This window comes from Lagenorhynchus albirostris, chromosome 4 (genome assembly GCF_949774975.1).
Source record: "Lagenorhynchus albirostris chromosome 4, mLagAlb1.1, whole genome shotgun sequence".
NCBI classification, from domain to species: Eukaryota; Metazoa; Chordata; class Mammalia; order Artiodactyla; family Delphinidae; genus Lagenorhynchus; species Lagenorhynchus albirostris.
Genome location: NC_083098.1, coordinates 9,992,428 through 10,014,093, shown reverse-complemented (window position 1 = coordinate 10,014,093; position 21,666 = coordinate 9,992,428). Strand labels below are relative to the sequence as shown.

General features: G+C 35.6%; 1 protein-coding gene across 1 annotated transcript in view; it reads right to left on the bottom strand.

Annotated features, from left to right (window-relative positions):
* CCSER1 (coiled-coil serine rich protein 1) overlaps positions 1-21,666 on the bottom strand; it is a 1,250,826-nt gene that overhangs the window by 1,179,698 nt on the left and 49,462 nt on the right. The window lies entirely within an intron of this gene.

Sequence of the window (21,666 nt, the reverse complement as noted above, 5' to 3'; positions counted from 1 at the left end):
AAGACATCTCGGTCTTAACATGTCTCAAAGTAAACACCTGGCCTTGCCCAAATACCTATTCATCTCATAAACCTCTTCAGGTCGGTAACTGGCAATTCCCCCTTGGCAGTCCAGCCTACAAACCAATCATCCACAAGGTCCCTTTCTCTCACACCTCACATTACTTCTCTAGCAATTCAATATGACTCTACTGCCACCACTACCACCCTCCTCAAAGCTACCATCTGCATTCTCCTGATTACCCTGCTACCCAGGTACTTCCAACACCAAAGCCAGAGTGCACCTGTTAAATACAAAGCTGACTTTCTCACACCTTTTTTTTAAAAAAACACTCATTACCTTTCCTATATCACAGAGGATAAAAGCCAAAGTCCTTCCATAGGTCTTTCATAACCTAACTCGCCCCATACACACATTGGGCCTCATCTCTTATGGGGCCTCCCTGCTACGGACACACTTTCCTCTTCACTCATCTCCAGCAAGCCACGCACTCTCCTGCCAGGAAGACTTGCACTTGATGTTCCCTTTGCCTGAAATATTCTTCCCACAAATTTGCCACCCAAATGTTACCTTTTCAGAAAGACCTTCCCTGAATATCTTACATGAAAATGCAACCACTATTACATTCCTATGTCCCCTCATCCTACTTTACTTTTCTCCTCAGCACTTGTCACTGTCACACGTACTATATGTTAACACTCTTTAGAAGTTAAGAATTCAAAGCTCTCCAATATCATTAATTTGCAGTTAAGTCAGACATGAAATATTGTTGGTAAACAACTTTCTAATATGATTAAATATTTAACATAGTTTATTCAGGGTTGAAATCATTTCTACTTTGTTTCTGTGTTCCTAGAAAACTTAAAAAAAATAAAAAACAATCCTCCAAATGCATTTACCTCTATGAGAAAGTCTCTACTCTTTTTGAGTGAAACAGCATAAAAGAAGCAAACACGATATAAACAAAATAGAAAATCTAAATCGCCTTAAAATGAAATTATCAACTTTTTAATATTCAGTAGTCATAAAAATATTTCCAATCAAAATGCTGTAAGTATTAGACACTCAAATGATCAGTTTCCATCACATACTTAAGTAAACACAACTAATCTGTATATTGACATGTCTGACAATCCAAGCAAATACAGCTGCTTTTGAGTAATCTTCAAAACTTGTGCTTTTTACAGTGAATATTTAGGAATTCAAAATGACAATACCTTATGGTAACTTAAAAATCTCTGGACTATACACAAGATGCTTTGATTAAAGTTTCATAGACATATCAAAGAGTTTCTAGAAGAAGGTGCCCGATTTGATGATACATCTTGAAATTTTTCTACTTAATGAAAGCAAGTATTTGATGAGAATTGTATTCAGATAGCCAAAGGGCTGACATCTGGTTGATGCCTGCATTCAAACTTGGCATTCCACCAAGCTAAGTTAGGTAAATTACTGGAAGGACTCTGTCTCATTAAAGAAGTACTCTGTGTTCCCTCTCACCTCTAAGATTATTTGATATTTTTTTCTTTTTTACTTCTTTCCATTCTGCCTATAAACATGCTCAAAAGACTAGTGAACAATCTCAGGAAAAGAAAAAGCAAAAACAAAACACAATGAACTTTCTTGATCATCTTATTTCGCTCAACAATTTATCAGTAAACTTAATAAAACATGTTTTTAATCATATTATATCCTTAAATAATGTTATTCAGTAACTCTCAATCACCTACAGACTGAAACTAAAGCTTCTTAGGATAACCGATTGTGGCAGATTACATTTTCCAAAGATGGCTGTAAGGATACTCCCATCCCACCATCTCTTCTTCAATGTGATTTTGCCACTTTCTCCATTTGGAGGCAGAGTCAACTTGCCCTATTCTTGAATCTGGGCTAGACTTAGTGACCTTCTTGTATCCAGTAAAACACAAGAGTTTCATATGAATATGCCATGGTCAAACAGTAGCTCTTTGAGCAACACCCCCAAATCCCCATTCTTAACTCCCTTTGAATGTAAGTATACCAGTTATGTCATCATTCTCCTTCCCTTGAATTGCTGGGAATGATGTAGGCATGGTGCAGGACTAACCATAGCTTGGCTGAACCAAGAGTCATCAACAATAGAGACATCACTTACCAAAAGGTTAAAAAGACAGAAGGGGGCTTCCCTGGTGGCACAGTGGTTGGGAGTCCGCCTGCCGATGCAGGGGACACGGGTTTGTGCCCCGGTCCGGGAGGATCCCACATGCCGCGGAGCGGCTGGGCCCGTGAGCCATGGCCGCTGAGCCCGCGCATCCGGAGCCTGTGCTCTGCAACGGAAGAGGCCACAGCAGTGAGAGGCCCGCGTACCGCAAAAAAGAAAAAAAAAAAGAAAAAAGACAGAAGGGATTTGAGTAACCCACAAATTTCTAGGCTTGCAGAACTTAAAGCAGAATTGAAGATGTGCTGATCTTACAGCACATGGAGATTTCAAATGCTTTTATTCTTTCTAGGAACAGCTTAAAAGAATTCTTCAAGAAGTTTATTTTTATTTCAATCATGCACAGAAAAGCTACTAAATTACTAGTCGTTGTTATAATGTTATACAAAATGAAATGTCTATGAAACCGGACTTTTTTTTTTTTTAACACTTAGTGGACCATTTAAGGGAAATGTAAAATGTTGAATGTGTGTGAATATACACAATTTAAATTTAAAAATACGCCTTTCCCATAAGACAATATGATTACCATAATGCTAATTAAGTCATATAACAAAAGCATGACTGTGAAAGATAGAATTATTTTGATAGCAATGACAGGATTAAAAGTTAAAGTAAAGTATTTCAGTTCTAGAATATATTCTTTAAATAATTATTTTTTTAAATAATTATTTTTTTAGCTACTCAATTTATAAGAAGAAAATTTAGAAAATAAAACTATGCCATTGTTAATACATGCATATATATTTCTCATTATTTAAGAAAATCATGGAAGATTCTGGAACGCTTATTTAAATATTGTTTATATGAAACCGAATGGTTTATTTTCACAGTGTCAATGGGATTTGAATATCATTTCTCTGCTAAATTTAATTTATAGGCACCTGAGCTCTACAAAAACTATTTTATTAATTTTACATCCTTTACCTTCTGACCATTAACTAAACTTAATATAAATAATGAAATGTTTTAAATAATAATTTTAAATATCCTACACTTCTTGAAACCACTGCCTAACAAAGTCAAACAATCATTTAGGGTTTTGTCATATATGTGTCATTTAATTGTATTAGAAATTGTAGCAGAATACCTGAAACTACACACAGAAATTAGCTATAAGCAATGCAGATGAAGACAACTGTTTAAACCTTACAATTCAATTTTAAGAAACAACATACTGAATGCACACTTTAAAGCATTAATTTTTCATTACATTTGTGTAAATTTTTCAAAGGTAAGTTCTCTGAAACAATAATTGATGCATTTTTTTAAAAAGACTGAAGCATAGACCACTTGTTTGCAGGTGCATGTCAAAGAAGGAAAGAGGGAAATGGCTGTTCAATTTCCTTCTTTTTAACAAAAGACCTTTCACCCACAGAGCTGTTTCTTGGGCTATTGAAAACAGAGTGCAAACAGAGCATCGAAGGGCAAAGAAGGGATTCCCCTGGTTAGTAGTAAGCAGGAAGTCTAATTTTTTACTAATGTTTAGATTAGAGCATAGAGAAACAGCAAGATACTGACAGAGAAAAGCTGCAGCAATTTTAATACCAAGACAAACTGATTCTGAAGAATGACAGCAACAGCAAAAAAAGAAATAAAAGCCAGCATAGAATTAGATGGTTTTACTCAATCTTTGGGGGGTAAATTAAATTAAATGTGGTAAGGCCTTTGATGATCATTGACAAAGATTAGTTCTTAAAGTGATTAAAACAAGACTATACCAAAAATTTTAAAACAACAACAATAGACAAACACAACAAGCCTAATCATTCAGAGAAATTTAGTTTGGAGAGGAAATTCTAAGGATTTCATCTGGCCCAAAGTAAAGGAAAACTGAAATTTAAAGTGTAATACACACATTGCAAGTATGGTATTGTATTATACATTCTATTATTCTTAAGTAAAATTAGAACTGTCTTAGGATCCCACTGATTAGATCAATAGGAAAGCCAGTATTATATAACTAAAGGTTTGTGTTGGGGGGGAGAGGGGGGGTTGCATCGTGGACCCCTCAGGTAATCAGGACACATGCAGTTCGAAGCGGGGGACAGTCAGACTTCCACTTCATGCAAACGAAACTGGTGTGGTTATGCTGCTGTCTCTCTTCCTTTACTTTAGAGCTGGATGCTGTGGGTCCTGCTCCTGCCATCATCTTTCCCACTTTGCTGCTCATTGCTGAATCTTGGCTTTGTGTGCCCAGATCCCTGTCTATGCCAGTACTTCCAAGGAGGGTGCTCCAAGGGCAAGTATACTCCTTTGTGCTAGGTTTGGCTCTGGGGGCCCTCACTTGAGTTCCTAAGACCAGAACACTTAGCATCTATTGCTTTCTGTATCCACATAGCTATCTGTTTCAGCGGACTGCCCTTTACAGCATCTTTATACAGGGAAAGGTAGCAATAAGGAAGAGAAGACTATCCACATGGTCACTGTAATGGGCACCATTTCTTATCACAAGTAGGCCTCTGGGCATCTTCTGGAAGGACAAAAATAAGAAGACCTGAAACTGTTACCAGGCAAATATTTTCATATATTGTCAATACATGGCAAAACATACATAACAAAACAATACGTAAGAAAAAACAAGTACTTTGCTTTAAAGATTTACTTGTTTATAACAAAGTAATGTGGCAAATTTTATCTTCTATCAGGACAAAAGAATATCTATAGAAATCATAGTTTTTTCTGAAGACAAACCTCAGGCAAGTCCTTGGCAATGTTAAGTAACTATAAATTTAAAAAATAAAAAACTAATGAAAAACTTAGAGTCCCTTGTAATTTTTTGAAAATCTGTTAAAAATCAGTGGATAATCAAACACAGATTGCAAATATTCCTGGGCCTTTTAACTGCAGAATATTTAATGAGGTACAAAGTACTGTGCCTATCATTTATCAATTTACATGACTCATTAGAAATCACATAAGCAGCTGTGGTTCACGAAAAATACATTTCCATAGATGAGAAGATAGGTAGTAATTCCAGTGAATAAACGAATGTATGTCATCATCTAACAAAATGTGACAGACTGCTATGTAATTAGAAAGACATAATTAAAGTACTCCTAAATACTAGAAGTAGTGATAAAACACTCTTCATACACAGACTTACACAGACTTTCTAAAATAGAAAATATATTAGAGCAGTGCTCCCAAGTTATATGTTTCACAATAAGACCGCTTAGTTCAGCAACTTTGGGAAGACTGGATTACGCAAAATCAAAAAGGTTTCTCTACAAGACATTCAAGAAAACTTAGTATGCCAGGATTCACTGTGAATCACCAAGCAGGGTTTTTTAGTTGCTGACACTTAAACCAAAAAACTCTATTTACATACAGTATCTTAAAAGATTAATACTTAGCTGAATACCCCTGTGGAAAAGCTTTGTCCACTGTTCTTTAAAATATAGTAAGAATAACATATTCTCATATTCCTTAATTTGTATAGTGACCTTCCTTAATAGTAACATGAAGTATATTGTAAACTGGTAATGTGCTCAACAGCTGGAACTATGACGATCATTTTCACTAAGTTATGTTTTAAAACCTAGCATTACTTCTTATTGTTAGATATTCCTTCCTTCCATCTACATAAATTCTGCTCAACTTTTAGGACTCAGAATAAGTTCTACATATTCTATACACCTCTACTCTTGTTTGATCTGAACTCTCTTGAACATCTGTAATGCTAAACTTGTCCAGCAATTTCCAGTACAGTAGCCACCAGCCACATACTGGCACTTTAAATGTGCCTAGTTCAAATTGACATGTAAGTGTAAAACACATCGATTTCAAAGATTTAGTAAAAAGAAAAATAAAATGTCTCATACATTTTTATACCAATTATATGTTGAAATGGTAATATTTTAGATTTATTAGGTTAAATAAATATAATAATTTTACCTGTTTCTTTTTACTTTTTAAAATATGGCTACTAGAAAACTTAAAATACACATGTGGTTTGCACTATACTTGATACAACAACTTTGGTGTATGCCACCCATTTTATTCAACTAGATAATATTCAGTGCTAATTATGTAATAACTTCCACTAATTTATTGTCCTTACTGCTGCATCATGCTTCTTTGTAGCAGGTGTCTACAATCTATAGGGAACGTAGAAAAGCTTAATCTGAATACAAATAAATATGCTTTATTACATCAAATAGATATTGAACTATTTCTTTTTATTAGTAAACAGGTTCTGAAATTAGAGTTTAAATTGTATATATACATTAATAATAGTAAGGGGATGGCAGAGCCAAAACTGTTCCTGCAACTCCATCAGCATATGTATCATGCACTCAGTATGTCCATATTGGGACAAATTGAGGGATTTCTGTCCAATCTCCTTCATAACATTCCCAGACAGGGTGTGAAGGGAGTAATACAGTCTTCTTTTGAAACCCTTGGAAGTACTCCTTTGGGAAGTAAATATATTGCACCATAAATGTTAAATAAAAATTGCTGTTGATTTTCCTCACAGACTGTGACATTCTTAAGGACAAAAAGCATTTCCCATTCATCTCTATAGTTATAGAAAGCACCATCATACATGGCACATAGTAGGAACTGCATAAATAGTAAAATAATAATCCACAAACAACAAAAATTAACTGCATTTAATGATGTTAGATTAGTAATACACTTCATACAGTCTCTTGGTAATATAATACCACGTTAAAAAGAAACTTCCAGGGCTTCCCTAGTGGCGCAGTAGTTAAGAATCTGCCTGTCAATGCAGGGGACACTGGTTCGAGCCCTGGTCCAGGAAGATCCCACATACCACGGAGCAACTAAGCTCATGCGCCGCAACTACTGAGCCTGCGCTCTAGGGCCTGCAAGCCACAACTACTGAGCCCAAGTGCCACAACTACTGAAGCCCACGTGCCTGGAGCCTGTGCTCCGCAACAAGAGAAGCCACCACAATGAGAAGCCCGTGCACTGCAATGAAGAGTAGCCCCTGCTCGTCACTAGAGAAAGACAGTGCGCAGCAACGAAGACCCAACACAGCCCAAAATAAATAAAATAAATAAATTTTAAAAACTTCCCAATTCAAGTTACTTTTTGTTAATACACTTATCAATATGTTCCTAAGGAGCTACCATAACTTTGTAGCAATAAGCACTGAATGCTCTAGAATGGCCCTTGTCATAAGCAAAGTGGGCTTCTCTGCTTGTCCTATGATTTTCCAGTTGCTGAAAGAATCCTGAAATTTTAAAAGAAGTATCAAGATATTTGTATGTCCAGTTATTATTCTTGGTTAAAGTATTAAAGGTTCCTTTGAAATCAGTGGTACAGTATGAAAAATAATACAGTAAGCCATTATCAATTATATAATCCTCAATATAATTTAAGAAGCAGTGTCAGAAGGAATTAAATCTGGGATAGGAAGGTTCTGTTTACTTTGAGAAAGTATTTTAGGTGTGGGATGGTCCTGGGGCATGGACTGTGGGAAGGAAATGACACATTATGGCATCATGGCTTTACCTTGGAGGGGATTAGAGAGCTAGGAATCAGGCTACCAGCAGTCAGAAAGGAAGTGTGTGTGCGTGTGTGTGTGTGTGTATGTGTGTGTGTGTATGTGTGTGTGTGTATGTGTGTGTGTCAAGGTGGGAGTAGAGGGGCAGAGTTAATAATATAATGGGAAAAATACTGCAATGGAGTCAAACACCATGAATCTGAACCCTAACTCTTCCACTTGCTATGCAATATTACTTAAATGAATCCAGGATTGCTTTTCTGTGAGAAGCAAATACCAAGATTTGTAAGCATTAGAAATAATACAGGTAGGGAGACTGACACATTAAGGTTTTCAACATAAGGTAACTATCATTATTACTATATACAAATGTGGAAAAAAACCCCAAATCAATTGAAACCCAAGCTCACAACTTTCACAAGTGCTAGGACTTGATGACCCCATGGTTCTGAGAAATTCTGCCTTTCTATTGCTCTTATTTCCTAAAAATAAAACTCAAAGGGATTATATCCCAGTATATGATAAAGAAGAAACTGTAGCAACATTATATGAGTGGCCTGCTCTGTTGACTAATACACACACACAAATTCACAAAGTGTGGTGCTCCGAAACTATCACTGCTTTAAAAAAACAAGTGAACAATTAATTCTAACAGTTTGTAAAAGTAAAACAACATGGATATGGAAAAATATAAAGGGACTTTTTATTTACACAGGAGTCAGAGATAGTCCAACCTAGACAAATTGTAGTATATTATACCAACTCAATCTTTATGCTTGACAAAGAATAAATACTGGTGGTTAAGATTCTTGGAAACCAACGCTTTGACTATTATGTTAGTATATTTCAAATTACTTAAGTATTTAAGAGAAATATTAAACTGGATGAATTAAGCACTGATTATCCAAAGTCTCCCTCATATATATATTTGTGTGCGATCAGTTTTACTTTCCTTGAGAAAAGAGTAAAAGGAGAGGGCTGAAAAAGTTAGTTACAGTATAGTTGGGCTTGCATAAATTTTTAATTATAAAATAATTTTTTTTACTACATAAAAAAATGGTTTCATTTCAACTAAATTATTAACCATGGTGGCAATTATAAAGTACCTTTATTAAAGCAAGTTTAGATAATACTCTGGGGAAAAATAAAAGGGATAATTAAATAATTAAATAGGATTTTTAGAAAATGTTACCATAGCCTTTAGATGTTCTATATTTGAAGAAAAGGGATATAACAAGTGGAAGTCCAATAAAACCTGTAGATCAATTCTTCTCTTCACACTAATAAAATGTTAAAATATTTATGGATTTGGCTCATAATATTTTGATTACATTTTCTATGTTAAAATGTTATTTTTAAGTATTTTTAGTTTAGAAATCTCAGAAAAAGAAAACATCAAAATTACAAACCTACTTCAAAATCAATATTTGTAAACCTGAAGACTGCTGACTTCAGCAGATACAACAATGGATTCCTCACAAAAGATCAAGACAATTTCTGAATTTCTGTGTATCAGACTCTCTTGCCAACTTACAAGTAGAGGGACTTCCCTGGTGGCGCAGTGGTTAAGAATCCACCTGCCAATGCAGGGGACATGGGTTCGGGCCCTGGTCCTGGGAGATCCCACATGCCGTGGAGCAACTAAGCCCTTGCACCACAACGGCTAAGCCTGCCCTCTAGGGCCTGCGAGCCACAACTACTGAAGCCCATGCGCCTAGAGCCCGTGCTCTGCAACAAGAGAAGCTACTGCAATAAGCCCGCGCACCGCAACCAAGAGTGGCCCCTGCTCGCCGCAACCAGAGAAAGCCCGCACACAGCATCGAAGACCCAACGCAGCTAAAATAAATAAATTTATTAAAAAAAAAAAAAAACTTACAAGTAGAGAAGATGAGTAAAAAAGACTGACAACTTGCTTTTTCATAAGTAAAAGATAAATCTGTTGAAAAAATGAGTTTAAAGTTGTAACCAAATTAAAGATAACCTAAAGATAGTGACCAAATATGGAAAAATTATAATAATCTAAAAGGTTTCAAAGGCTTTTAAGCTAGCAAAACTATCTTGTTCATACAAAGCCTTATGAATAGATATTTCTGAAGAGAATCTATTGATTCTTCAAAGAAGGTGCTCTTTTTAGACTGATGGGTTTGTCCATTACCAACAAAAGGTCTCTTATATGATTGATTTGAAATAGTTCTTTGAAATTTAAAGGTCAGTAAACATCTCTTTTACTGCTGACTGTAGATGGTGAATTGAAGTTTTTTGCAAAAGCTGAATCCTTCTGGAGTTGAAATTCACCAAGATGAAGTTGAGTAAAATTTCATGTTAGACCCAACATTAGGTCTCGATTTCCAACAGCAAGTGTCATAAAACATTTCATCATGGTATAGAAATCTTTAAAAAATCTGTTTCTATTTCTGTTGTGACACAGTATCAATCCTGTAGTTACAGCAAGTCATATTTCACTGTTGCCTCTGAAAAAAGTTACAGTTACTTGAAATACTCAAATACCTTATATACTATTGCTTCAACTATTAAACACATAAAACAGTGGGCTAAGATTACTTAATTTTTAAAGATTCTCTTTTATTAAGTGGTGATAGGCATGCTTATAAATTAATTTAAAAATTATATACCTAAAAGCTGGCTAAAAGCAACTTGATTTGGGATAGATCATTGATTATTTTAAGGCAGTTACACAGGCAATAAAACAGAGTTTTCATTTCAACCTTCCTTGTATTTTATGTGAGAACATTTCCTATGTTCCTGAAACTCACAGGGGAACTTAGTACACTTCCAAAATACTATTTCTAGATTTTTTTTCAGAAGGGTAACCAACTTACTATGATTATACTAAGACTGAGAATTACTTCCTTTTATGCTATGTAAGTGTTCTGATCTGCTCTTGGTTTAGCTAGTAAGTTCAGAGTGTCCATGGCGTTATTGGTCCAGTTTTTGAAAAACAAAATGTGCTTTTATTTAAACAATCTATTAAACTTCGGCCTCCTAGCTATTCACAGGGATTAACCAATCACAAAGTAATAGCGTCAATAAAGAGTGAAAAGTGAGGTCAAATATTCTACAGTTCAATAAATTCCATATTTACATAGCCTACTTGGTATACACATCGCACAAGTTATTTAGCACAATTCAGACTTTAAAGACTCATATGCTTTAAAGCTGGGGGACATTCAAAATACCATTAAGTCTCAACCTCTCATTATTTAAAGTATAATAAGATTCAGCATACATAATTGATTTATTTATATAGATAGCACTAATAAAGTTCAAACTAACCAGTACGTAAATGACAAGAGCTGCCAGCTACTGAGCATGATTTATATGCTGGATACTTTACCAACTGTCCTTCAAATCATAATTTTGTTTAATCTTCATAACAGTAGTGTGGTATGGACAATAGTATGCCCACTTTATAGATGAGAATATTGAGGCTTAGGTTAAATAAATTGCAGAAAATTAAGTTACTGATAAGAAAGTGGTCTGGAATTCTGATCAAGGTTAGTTATTCCAAACTCTGATCTTCTAACCATTATGTCACTGTCCTAGAATAAAAGCGAGGAAGTCTTCCTAAGACATCCTATTGTGATGACTGATCCACTGGACGTACAAAAAGAACCCAAATTAATACACCAACACATTCCATAAAAACTTAATGAATTTTAACTGAATGAAAGACATAATGTTTACTAAATCTACAGTTGATACAGTATAAATATTTAAATACATAAATATTTAAAATGCCCATCATGAGCACCTAATATGTTATATAGAAAATGAAATCAAAGTCTCTGATTTCAAATTTTCTATTGCATATTTTTAACTTTAGCTTCTTTGTTCTAGACATCAAACAGAATATATTGAACACACCAATGGACATTGTCCTCATCTATTCTTTTTCTTGTTTTTTATCCTTTTTATCAGGTGAGGTACAATTTAAAAATGAATAAATGTCTTCCTGCAAAAGTGTTCTAAGCTTTTAATCACCTCTATTTAAAAGTAACTGGAGGGGCTTCCCTGGTGGCGCAGTCGTTGAGAATCAGCTTGCCAATGCAGGGGACACGGGTTCGAGCCCTGGTCTGGGAAGATCCCACATGCCGCAGAGCAACGAAGCCCGTGATCCACAACTACTGAGCCTGCGCATCTGGAGCCTGTGCTCCACAACAAGAGAGGCCGCAATAGTGAGAGGCCCGCGCACCGCGATGAAGAGTGGCCCCCACTTGCCGCAACTAGAGAAAGCCCTTGCACAGCAACGAAGACCCAACACTGTCAAAAATTAATTAATTAATTAATTTTTAAAAAAAGAGTAACTGGAATATTAGTGCTATTGAGCAAAAAATAAATAATGGTAAGTGGCTTTCTTGGAGAGCACTCAAGGGAGCACAGGTACAGATAAGATTAAAGAACTATGCAGTAGATAAAACTATGTAATTAGGGATCAAATGAAGTAATTACTTTCAAGAATATGTATTGCAACTTTACAGCTCCGCAAATGATTTTGTCTCTATTATCTTAACCTACAAAATAACTTCTTGAGCAGAAAAATGTCTCCAAGATCCCCTAAATCTCTTGTTTTCATACTTAACTCTTAAATTCCAAACTTAATGTCCTTACTACCACATTAGCAATGGCCCTCTAGGTAGTACAATATATGAAGTATGACCACAGATTTCTCACTCGCTTAGCAAATCTATAGTTTACTGAACACCAACGACGTGCCAGAAACACGTTACACACCTGAGGCTTGTCTGTGGACAAAACAGACCTGGCCCTGCCTTCAGGGTGGCTATAGGAGACTGGGTCTCGCATATGACTCTGAGTATTAGTCTTATTATTCAGAATTACACATCCATGGTTTCTTACACATCCACCTTAAGAATATCAGATTTCACTTTTTTACCAAAAAAACCCATGGACATTAGAAAATGATGATATGCCACTGCCCTCAGTACATATGAACTGCTCCTGAGATTCTCAATGGAGTGTCATTTGTATGCTGAAGTGATAACAGGCATTCTGATAAAATTTGTTTTAAGATTTAGTTATTTGTGGTGCACAAACTGTTCTCCGGAAAGAAAAAATGTTTCTGTTCTTGTTTCCATTTTATAGATGTCTACATACTTTCATGGCATGAGGGAAAATAGTAGTAGTATACTTTATTAAATTATTTCTATTGCTTTCTATTCTGATCTAATCCTCTAGAAACATGACACTTCCAAAAAGTTTTTACTAAGTTCATACCCTAGCAAACCACCTCCTACTCAAAAGAGAGATTTCATTTTCACCTATTGTGTTTCATCCACTACTGGCAATATAAATCATCTTCATTATTAACTGTTATGGGCCAGGAACCATGCACTAGATGACTTGCATATTTTCTTCACAACCATCTTAATAGTTAAGCATATTATTATCCCCATTTGTCATATAAGAAAATAGTCTTAGTGATGTTAGTTATTTTTTCCAAGGTTATACAATTACTGTGTGAAAACTGTGGAATTCAAACCCAGGACTTCATGGCTCCAAAGCTGAAATTCCCAACCTCTATTTCAATACCGCTTCTCAAAATAAAAACTGAATGAATGTTTACTGAATAACTTAGTAAGATGTGCTTTTATTTTATTTCATTTTCTCTCCATTCTGTTATTTTTATACCTTTATAACTAGCGTGGAGTCCTTTTTTCTGTTGGTTTTGGTAAATACAGATTAGAGGGACAATTCCCTTACATACACTCTAACTCAATGCAATGTTTTTAATGTATAGTAGAAAATACCCACCTTCTAAAGGTCACAATTTAGCTCCTTAGTCCACACTGGAAAGTATTATTTATTATTGCTTTAATTTGTCTGGATTCACCCAAAAAGACAGTAAATTTCTTAAAGGCAGGAAGAGTTATTGTGATGAATCCTTCTGTCCTCATGTTTCCACTTTATAAAACTGATGGAATTTCCACTCTTCACTCGAATACACTGTTGGAGGAAATACTATCAGTCCCTCTCCCTAACTCTTTATCAGTTCCTTCCCCAGACAGGAGATAGCTGACGATCCAGAACCTCTGACATTGCTGGGATGCTTTTCATAAGTGGATGGAGTCACTGTGGGTGAAAGGCCAGTTAAAGACTAGCGCTCTCATCCTTCTCCGTGTCCTTTACACACCCTGCAAGTGTGGTAAAACAACTGCCTCTCTCTCCAGTCTCTCCACTTCCTCTTAGTAACTTCTACTTTACTCTCTTGTCATGGATTAAATGATCCTGGCCAACAAAGGGCCATGCAGTCCAGGCCAACTTGGGAAGCAAATAACCTCTTTCTGACCACCTATCTCATTCTGGTGGATAGGCTTCCCGCCAATTTTATACTCACTCATGCTCAGATTATAACAATGCAGTTTTATATAAAAGAGGCAAAGACACAGTGAGAAAGAGGCCTTATCTAACCTACTCTAAGCAGCATCTGGCAATAGTTTTCTAGAGAGCCCTGCATTGGGAGGGCTTGCCCAGCCATGTCCTCCAATTTTTCTATAAACCCTACAACAACTTAATAAATTATGAACATAAATAACTGCTCAATCAAGTTAGTCCAAAGAGAAACCAGCAATTAGAGGCAAAGCAATGTTCCTTAAATATTTTTAAACATAACATTCGATTCTCATTAGATTCTCTTGATTTTTTAAAAAACAGAACATACACCTTGGTGTTCTTTTTCAATTTGTATTAGCTATATAAACACAAATTTTTATGTATTATATGAGTAGAGTTTCAAATTTTCTATTTTCAAGTTGTTGCTGATGATAATCATTTTGTTCCAAGTACCAGGAAGAGATCCTTGGTTCCTATTAACAGCTGCACCTAGCACCTTGCCCAAAGAAGTGTTCTTTCCTAATCACATAAGAGAGCTGACGAGGGATACACAGTAACCAGATGGCAGTTTGGCAAAAGCAGCAAATGCAGACCAAAATAGGGTTTGGGCTAAGTGAGATACTATCGGTGCTATCTGTGAGCAACTGGACAAGAAATTGCCTGTCCTTTAGAATTTGTTCACACACACACACACACACACACACACACACACACACACACACACATACACCCCCTATGAATAGCTACTGTGATGTTAAAATGTGAGGAGGAATATTAGAGAGCTAAGAAATAAAATGCTTTTTCCTTTAGCATAAGTAAAAGTAGCAAAGATTTGTAAGCAATTTTCTGCATTTTGATGAAATCTCTGTCTTCTGACCATGACCAGCTCTTTGTGGACAGATAATCTCATTATCAAGACACAGCTACAGAGGTGGCTTTGAACTTTCCCCACAATGACTGTCATAGGAATTATAATGGAGCATAATTGTTTTTCCGCCATCAATGCAAACATGGATAGGAATGCTCACATTTACTTTTCAGGAGGAGTCCTCTCTGTAGTAAGTATCTGACCCAGAGCTGGGTGGTTTTATTCATTGTTCTATACGTGCTTGCCAAGTCACATGGCATTTTTTGTTCTTCAGCTTTTTGACCAACTATAGTTATTAAACATTAAAGCCAAATCACAATCATAAATGTTTCATTCTCTGCATCTTATGCCTCTATCAGAAAGACTATTCCAGAAGACCCTTTATGGTTCCACAGACAATAACAAAGTAAAAGTAGATGTTGATTCTACCTCACATGCTCCTTCTCTAGTGGTAAATATAAATATCAAGTGTCACCATACTAAACTGTATGTTATATGTTTCTTTCTCCTAGTAAACAACAAAACTCATATATTCCTTTCATCCTCTGCCAATAATACTTAAAATTAAAGAGACACACATAGCTCTCCTTTAGGAAAATATCGGGGATAAAATCATTCAATGAAGAAACTAAACCTTCAGGAACCACATATGTTTGCCATCCAACTGCAAAAGTAATAATTTTTGCATATAAAGCAAATATATCGACAGAGAAAAGAAAGGATGGAGGGGGAGAGAGAATAAATTCTGCACAGAGTAACAGAGTAAGAAAAAAGCATAAAAATATTAAACATAGATAATGTTACTATGGTAGACATGTTTTTACATACACACATATATACACATATACACATATCTATATACATACACTAAACATACCTGCACACATTTATATGCTCAGTGTACTTCATAAGCCAACTATCTTAGACTTAGAATTACAAAGTTAAAAGGGGCATTGGGAGGTCATCTGAGGAGCTCCTTTCCGTTAGGCAGTTTAATGCTCAAACCATCCGAAGACTTGGCTACCTCTTCTATTTTAAGAGCTCTCTAGGGATGGAGATTCATTATATATCACATTGTATTGTACTTGTAATAGACTCACAGGTGCCTTTCTTGACAAAACCACATTTCACAGATCCTTGGTCTGACGGGCTTTCGTGGGTACCTTCTAAATACACACCTCCTTCCTTATTGTGACAGCATGGCAGCTAAAAGATTTAGTTTCACTAGAAAATGCAGTCAAAGATTTCAAAAGGTACAGATTTGTATGTTAAAATGATGTTAATTTTTGCAACACTGCTGTCAGCCACAGGCCAGCCATTCATTTCCAAAGCCCTTGGGCTAACCCTAGGCAAAAATATAAAGAAGGTGAAATCTGTTTTCTGAGTCCATACCCTCAAACCCTGTTTATTTGCTTGTAGCAACCTTCTCTTGTCATTACTTATCAGCACTGCATCAGGTTCTGACAGTAACAGTTTCCTGTCCTATTTCTCACTTACTCAGGTCACTTCTCTTTGAAAATTGTTAATGTGAAAAACACTAATCCAGGCTGAGATATTAAGAAGGAGCTAATGATTTAAAAATAACATGTCACAGTTACTAGAGTGTTTATAATTTTACGAAGTGCCATACATACTGAGAATTCAATGAAAATAACAGATCTGGATATTTTCAAATTTCACCATATATTCTGCAGCCTACAAAATACATGCATCACAGTGGCCCTTCCAAATCCAATCCTACTTTCAAACCTTTGGAATACTTCTAAATATAAGAGTATGATGATAAAAACCCTGTTCACTCAAAAAGAATACTGAAAAAATATATACTCATTGTCACTAGTGAAAATATGACTGGTATTGCATTTTTTAAAAGTCCTTAACTCCACTAACCCAATTTTAAACTTAAAAGGAAATAAAATTAAAAGATATCCTAAAGGAATATATGTAAGTGTCCACACCTCATAACCCAAGTGGGTTTGTGAAGCTGGTGGTACAGGGAGGGCAATAGGAGTACAGTGGGAGACAGAAAGAATGGATAAACAGAATTTGCAAAGAATTTTTTAAACAAATGGTATTCTTGCCAAGAAATGCTACTACTTAACTGCTTCAAAAGAGTCAACCAATCTAAAAGGAGGCAATGGATTTGCATGGTAGAAAACTGGAGGGCTTTCTTTCAGCTACAGCTTTCAGGCTCAAGAGCACAAAGAGCTGAATTTTAGCCAATTTTCTGACTGATGTTTTTTCTGTTGATGAGCTTGCTTTCTATTCTGCAATGGTCTCTAATGTCTTCCAAAAAGAAATGACACTAACTCTTTTATTTGAAATTGTGTATCACATGATCAGTAATTACAGATACAAAGCCTTTTCAGCTTTCAAGGGATAGCCAGTCCTTTAAGACACTACATTCATCTGTGGTATTTATTTACTCATATTTATCACTTCTCTCTCAAAGCAAAGGGAGACAGAATAAAAGGGATCAAAGTATTATAAAAGACATTTTTAAATAGCAAATAAATGTTATAAGTAAAATATAATTTCCAGTGCAAATGTCTTATAAATGTTCTTAAACCAAGTTTATGAAGCTTCTTTCATATGGCCCATAAAACACACAAAAAAACCCATTTTAATTGACGCTTCCACAGCAGCCAATTAGGGAACGTCCATAGTCCAGTGGTGCTGGGATACATGTTTATTTATGTGTGTTTAGTTTATGCAGAAGTGAGTTTGTGTGTGAGAGTGAAGTGTAATAAGGAAGGTAGTTACCACTCACCACAAGGCACAGTTTGAAGGGCGGCAAAATATAGCTACCATATTTCATCAAATCTAAGATGTCATTGATTTTAAGACACACTGTTATTTTATGCATCACTAAGAATGAAAAAAGAATGCTTCCAATTATACTATGAGAGTGTTTTATTATCGCACCAATTTTGAGAATGTATCCTTGTTCTCAGAGATATTAAAATATAAAAAAAATCTAAAATGGTACTTCTCCCTACTGATTTGTCAACAGGTTTTAGATTCTCACACTGAGTCATCTCTTTAAATAAGGTTATGATTCTAAAAAGCCCTTTTAAAATGCAAATATTTTACCCAGGCGGTAGAGCAGATTAAGCCATTAACAGTCATTCAAATGCATTAATCTATTAGTAGTCATTAAAACCATAAGGAATGTTAACTTATCAGATTATCAGAGCAAAGAAGAGAGGGAAAAAAGGATGCAGAAAGAGATACAAAGAAAGAGTAGGTGCTCAGCTTGTAGACTTTATCTAGGTTACCACACAAAAGAGGCTTCTGGTGCACCAAGAGGAGGAAAATGAGGAAATCTCAGGCTGAAAAGTTGTGCTTTGAGAATACAAAGCAACAGAGAATGAGAGGAGGGTAAAAGGCAAAAATAGAAAACAAAAAAGTAACCTTGGCAGTTTTGCCTATATCCTAACACGAAGACAATTTAGAGATTCTTAGAATAGAGGAGACACCCCTAAAGAAACCACGCTTCTATTAAGGTTTCCAAGAACATTCAAAACGTGGATTTACTAATGATAGTTTATATGTATATGTGTAATTTTTATATTGTTAAATGATAAATACTTAAACTGTTCTCAAGACTAGAAGCAGTTTACTCATCGGTGGTTTCTAATTCATGCTTTATGATCTCTGACATCTTCTCCCTCTCTGAGGCTTCAGAAAGACACTGATTTATACTAAAATGAGTCACAATGTTTACTTTTGATTCTAAGAGCAGAGTTCAAAGTCACCCAGGGTCAAACACCTTAGGTTTTATATACAGCTGTGCCACTGACTTCCTGGAAGACGTGTAGAAACGATTTAATCTTACCCCACAGGAATATAACTATCTGACACATATCCCTTGAGGAAGACAGTAAGCATTTTCTCTTTATGACAGAAACACGATATAAAAAATGAAACGTGCTGTTGGACTTTGAGCAAGTTCCTTAACCTTTCAGTTTCTTCGTCTCTAAAGTAGAAATAATAATATTTGCCTAAAGACAGTGTCCTAAGCAAATTCCATTTTGGTGAACAAGATCCGAGAAGCACTGGTCTGTTCTACTCTTAGACATGTGAGACTGTTAAGAGCTGTTGAATGCATATATTCCTTGGAAATGGGTAATTTTGCAACTCCGTATGAAAAAGTCTAATTGTGAGAAACCTAACATGGCACAACATGAGCTGCAATTCAACTCAGCAAACACACTGAGCATCTGCTATAGCAAAAGCACCATGTTGTCTGTGTTAGGCTTGTCTCCACAAGGAAGAATGCAGTGATCCTCTGTGAAAACAGAATGCCTTCCTCAATAATAATGCCTCACGTCCTTGAAACTGTATAAAGCACACTACTTTAAGTACACATTCAATTACCAAAAAAATCACTTTATTTTAGACATTTTAAACTAGGAGATTATATATTACATGTATGTATAGTCCAGTCCATTGAACAAAACTAAAACTTTGCTTCATGACTGAGGGACATTAGCTTTACAGAGTACCTCAGAGTGGAAGGGAATACAAACAGCAGTCTCTTTTGGTCAGCACCTCCCCCTTAGTACTTTGTAATCAGCTCCCCCATTTTCTTTAGGTCTCAAGCGTCCTGTCCTCTGAGATGCTTTCCCTAATGACAAGGCAAACTTACTCCTCTGTTCATCGTGTTCCCACGTTGTACATCTGACTTCTTTTTCTGCCTATCTATCAAAATCAACATTTAAAAATGATTTTTGCCTTTCCAGCAATCATCTAAGGGAGATACGATGAGACCATGTTCACTGTTTTATCTTCAGTAGCTATCATAAATTTTATCTATATCACAGCAAGTTGCCAGAAAAAAAAAATCATTTAATACATAAGAGAAGCATTCAGCATGATCAAGTGGGATTTACTCCACAGATGCAAGGATAGTTCAACATATTCAAATCAGTAAATATGATACACCACATTAACAGAATGAAAAATAAAAACCATATGGTCATCTCCACAGATGTGGGAAAAGAATTTGATAAAAAACATCCTTTCAGGACTTCCCGGGTGGTTCAATGGGTAAGACTCCATGCTCCTAATGCAGGGGGCCCAGGTTCCATCCCTGTTCGGGGAACTAGATCCCACATGCAGCAACTAAGAGTCCACATGCTGCAACTAAGACCTGGTGCAGCCAAAATAAATAACAAAATTAATTATTTTTTTAAAAATCCTTTCATGATAAAAAAGCTCAACAAATTGGGTACAAAAGGAACATTCCTCAGCATAAAAAACGCCATATATGAAAAGCCCACAGCTAACATCAAACTCAGTGGTAAATTTAAGATCCTTTCCTCTAAGTTTAGGAATAAGACAGGGATGTCCTCTCTTGCCACTTCTATTTAACATAGTATTGGAAGTCCTACCCAGAGCAATTAGGCAAGAAAAATTAATAAAAGGCATCCGTATCAGAAAGGAAGAAGTAAAATTATTGCCGTTTGCAGGTGACAGGATCTTATATACAGTAAACTCTAAAGATGCCACTAAAAAATGTCAAAACTAATAAACGAATTCAGTAAAGTTGCAGTATACAAAATCAATATATAGAAATCAGTTGCATTTCTAAACACTAACAACAAAATTATCTGACAGAGAAATTAAGAAAGCAATCCCATTTGCAACAGCATCTAAATCAATAAGATACTTAGGGTTAAATATAACAAAGGAGGAAAAATACCTGGAAAATGAAAACTGTAAGACATTTATGAAATAGATTAAAGAAGACACAAATAAATGGGAAAATGTCCCATGTTCTCAAATTGGAAGAACTAATAGTGTGAAAATATCCATAATGCTACCCAAAGAGATCTACAGATTCAATGCAATCACAATCCCAATCCCAATGGCATTTTTCACAGAAATAGAAAACACTATCCTAAAATTTGTTTAGAACCACAAAAGACTGTGAATAGCCAAAGCAATCCTGAGAAAGATGAACAAAACTAGAGGCATCACACTACCTAATTTCAAGCTATATTACAAAGCTATAGTGATCAAAATACTATGGTACTGGCATAAAAACAGGTACATAGACTAGTGGAACAGAATACAGTCCAGACATAAACCCATACATGTATGGTAAACTAATTTTTGACAAGACTGCCAAAAGCACACAATGGGGAAAAGAGACTCTCTTCAATAAATGGTGTTGGGAAAACTGGATATCTACATGCAAAAAAATAAAATTAGACCCCTATTTTATACCACTCACAAAAAATAACCTGAAGTGGATCAAAAGCTTAAATGAAAGAACAGAATCTGTAAAACTTCTAGAAGACTACACAGTTTGGAAAAAGATCCCTGACACTGGACTTGGCAATAATTTCTTGGATAAGGTATCAAAAGCACAGGCAACAAAAACTGAAATAAGCAAGTTGGACTGCATTAAATTAAAGAGCTTCTATACAACGAACAATCAATAAATTGAAAAGGCAACCTACAGTATGCGAGAAAATATTCACAAACCGTATATCTGATAAGGGGTTAATATCCAAAATATATAAAGGACTCATACAACTCAACAGCAAAAAAGCTAATTTTCCAGTTAAAAATGGGCAAAGGACCTGAATAGACACTCTTCCAAAGAAGACATGCAATTGGCCAATAGGTAATATGAAAAAGTGCTCAATATCACTAACCATCTCGGGAATGCAAATGAAAACCACAATGAGCTATCACCTCACACCTGTTAGGATGGCTATTACCAAAAAGACAAGAGACACA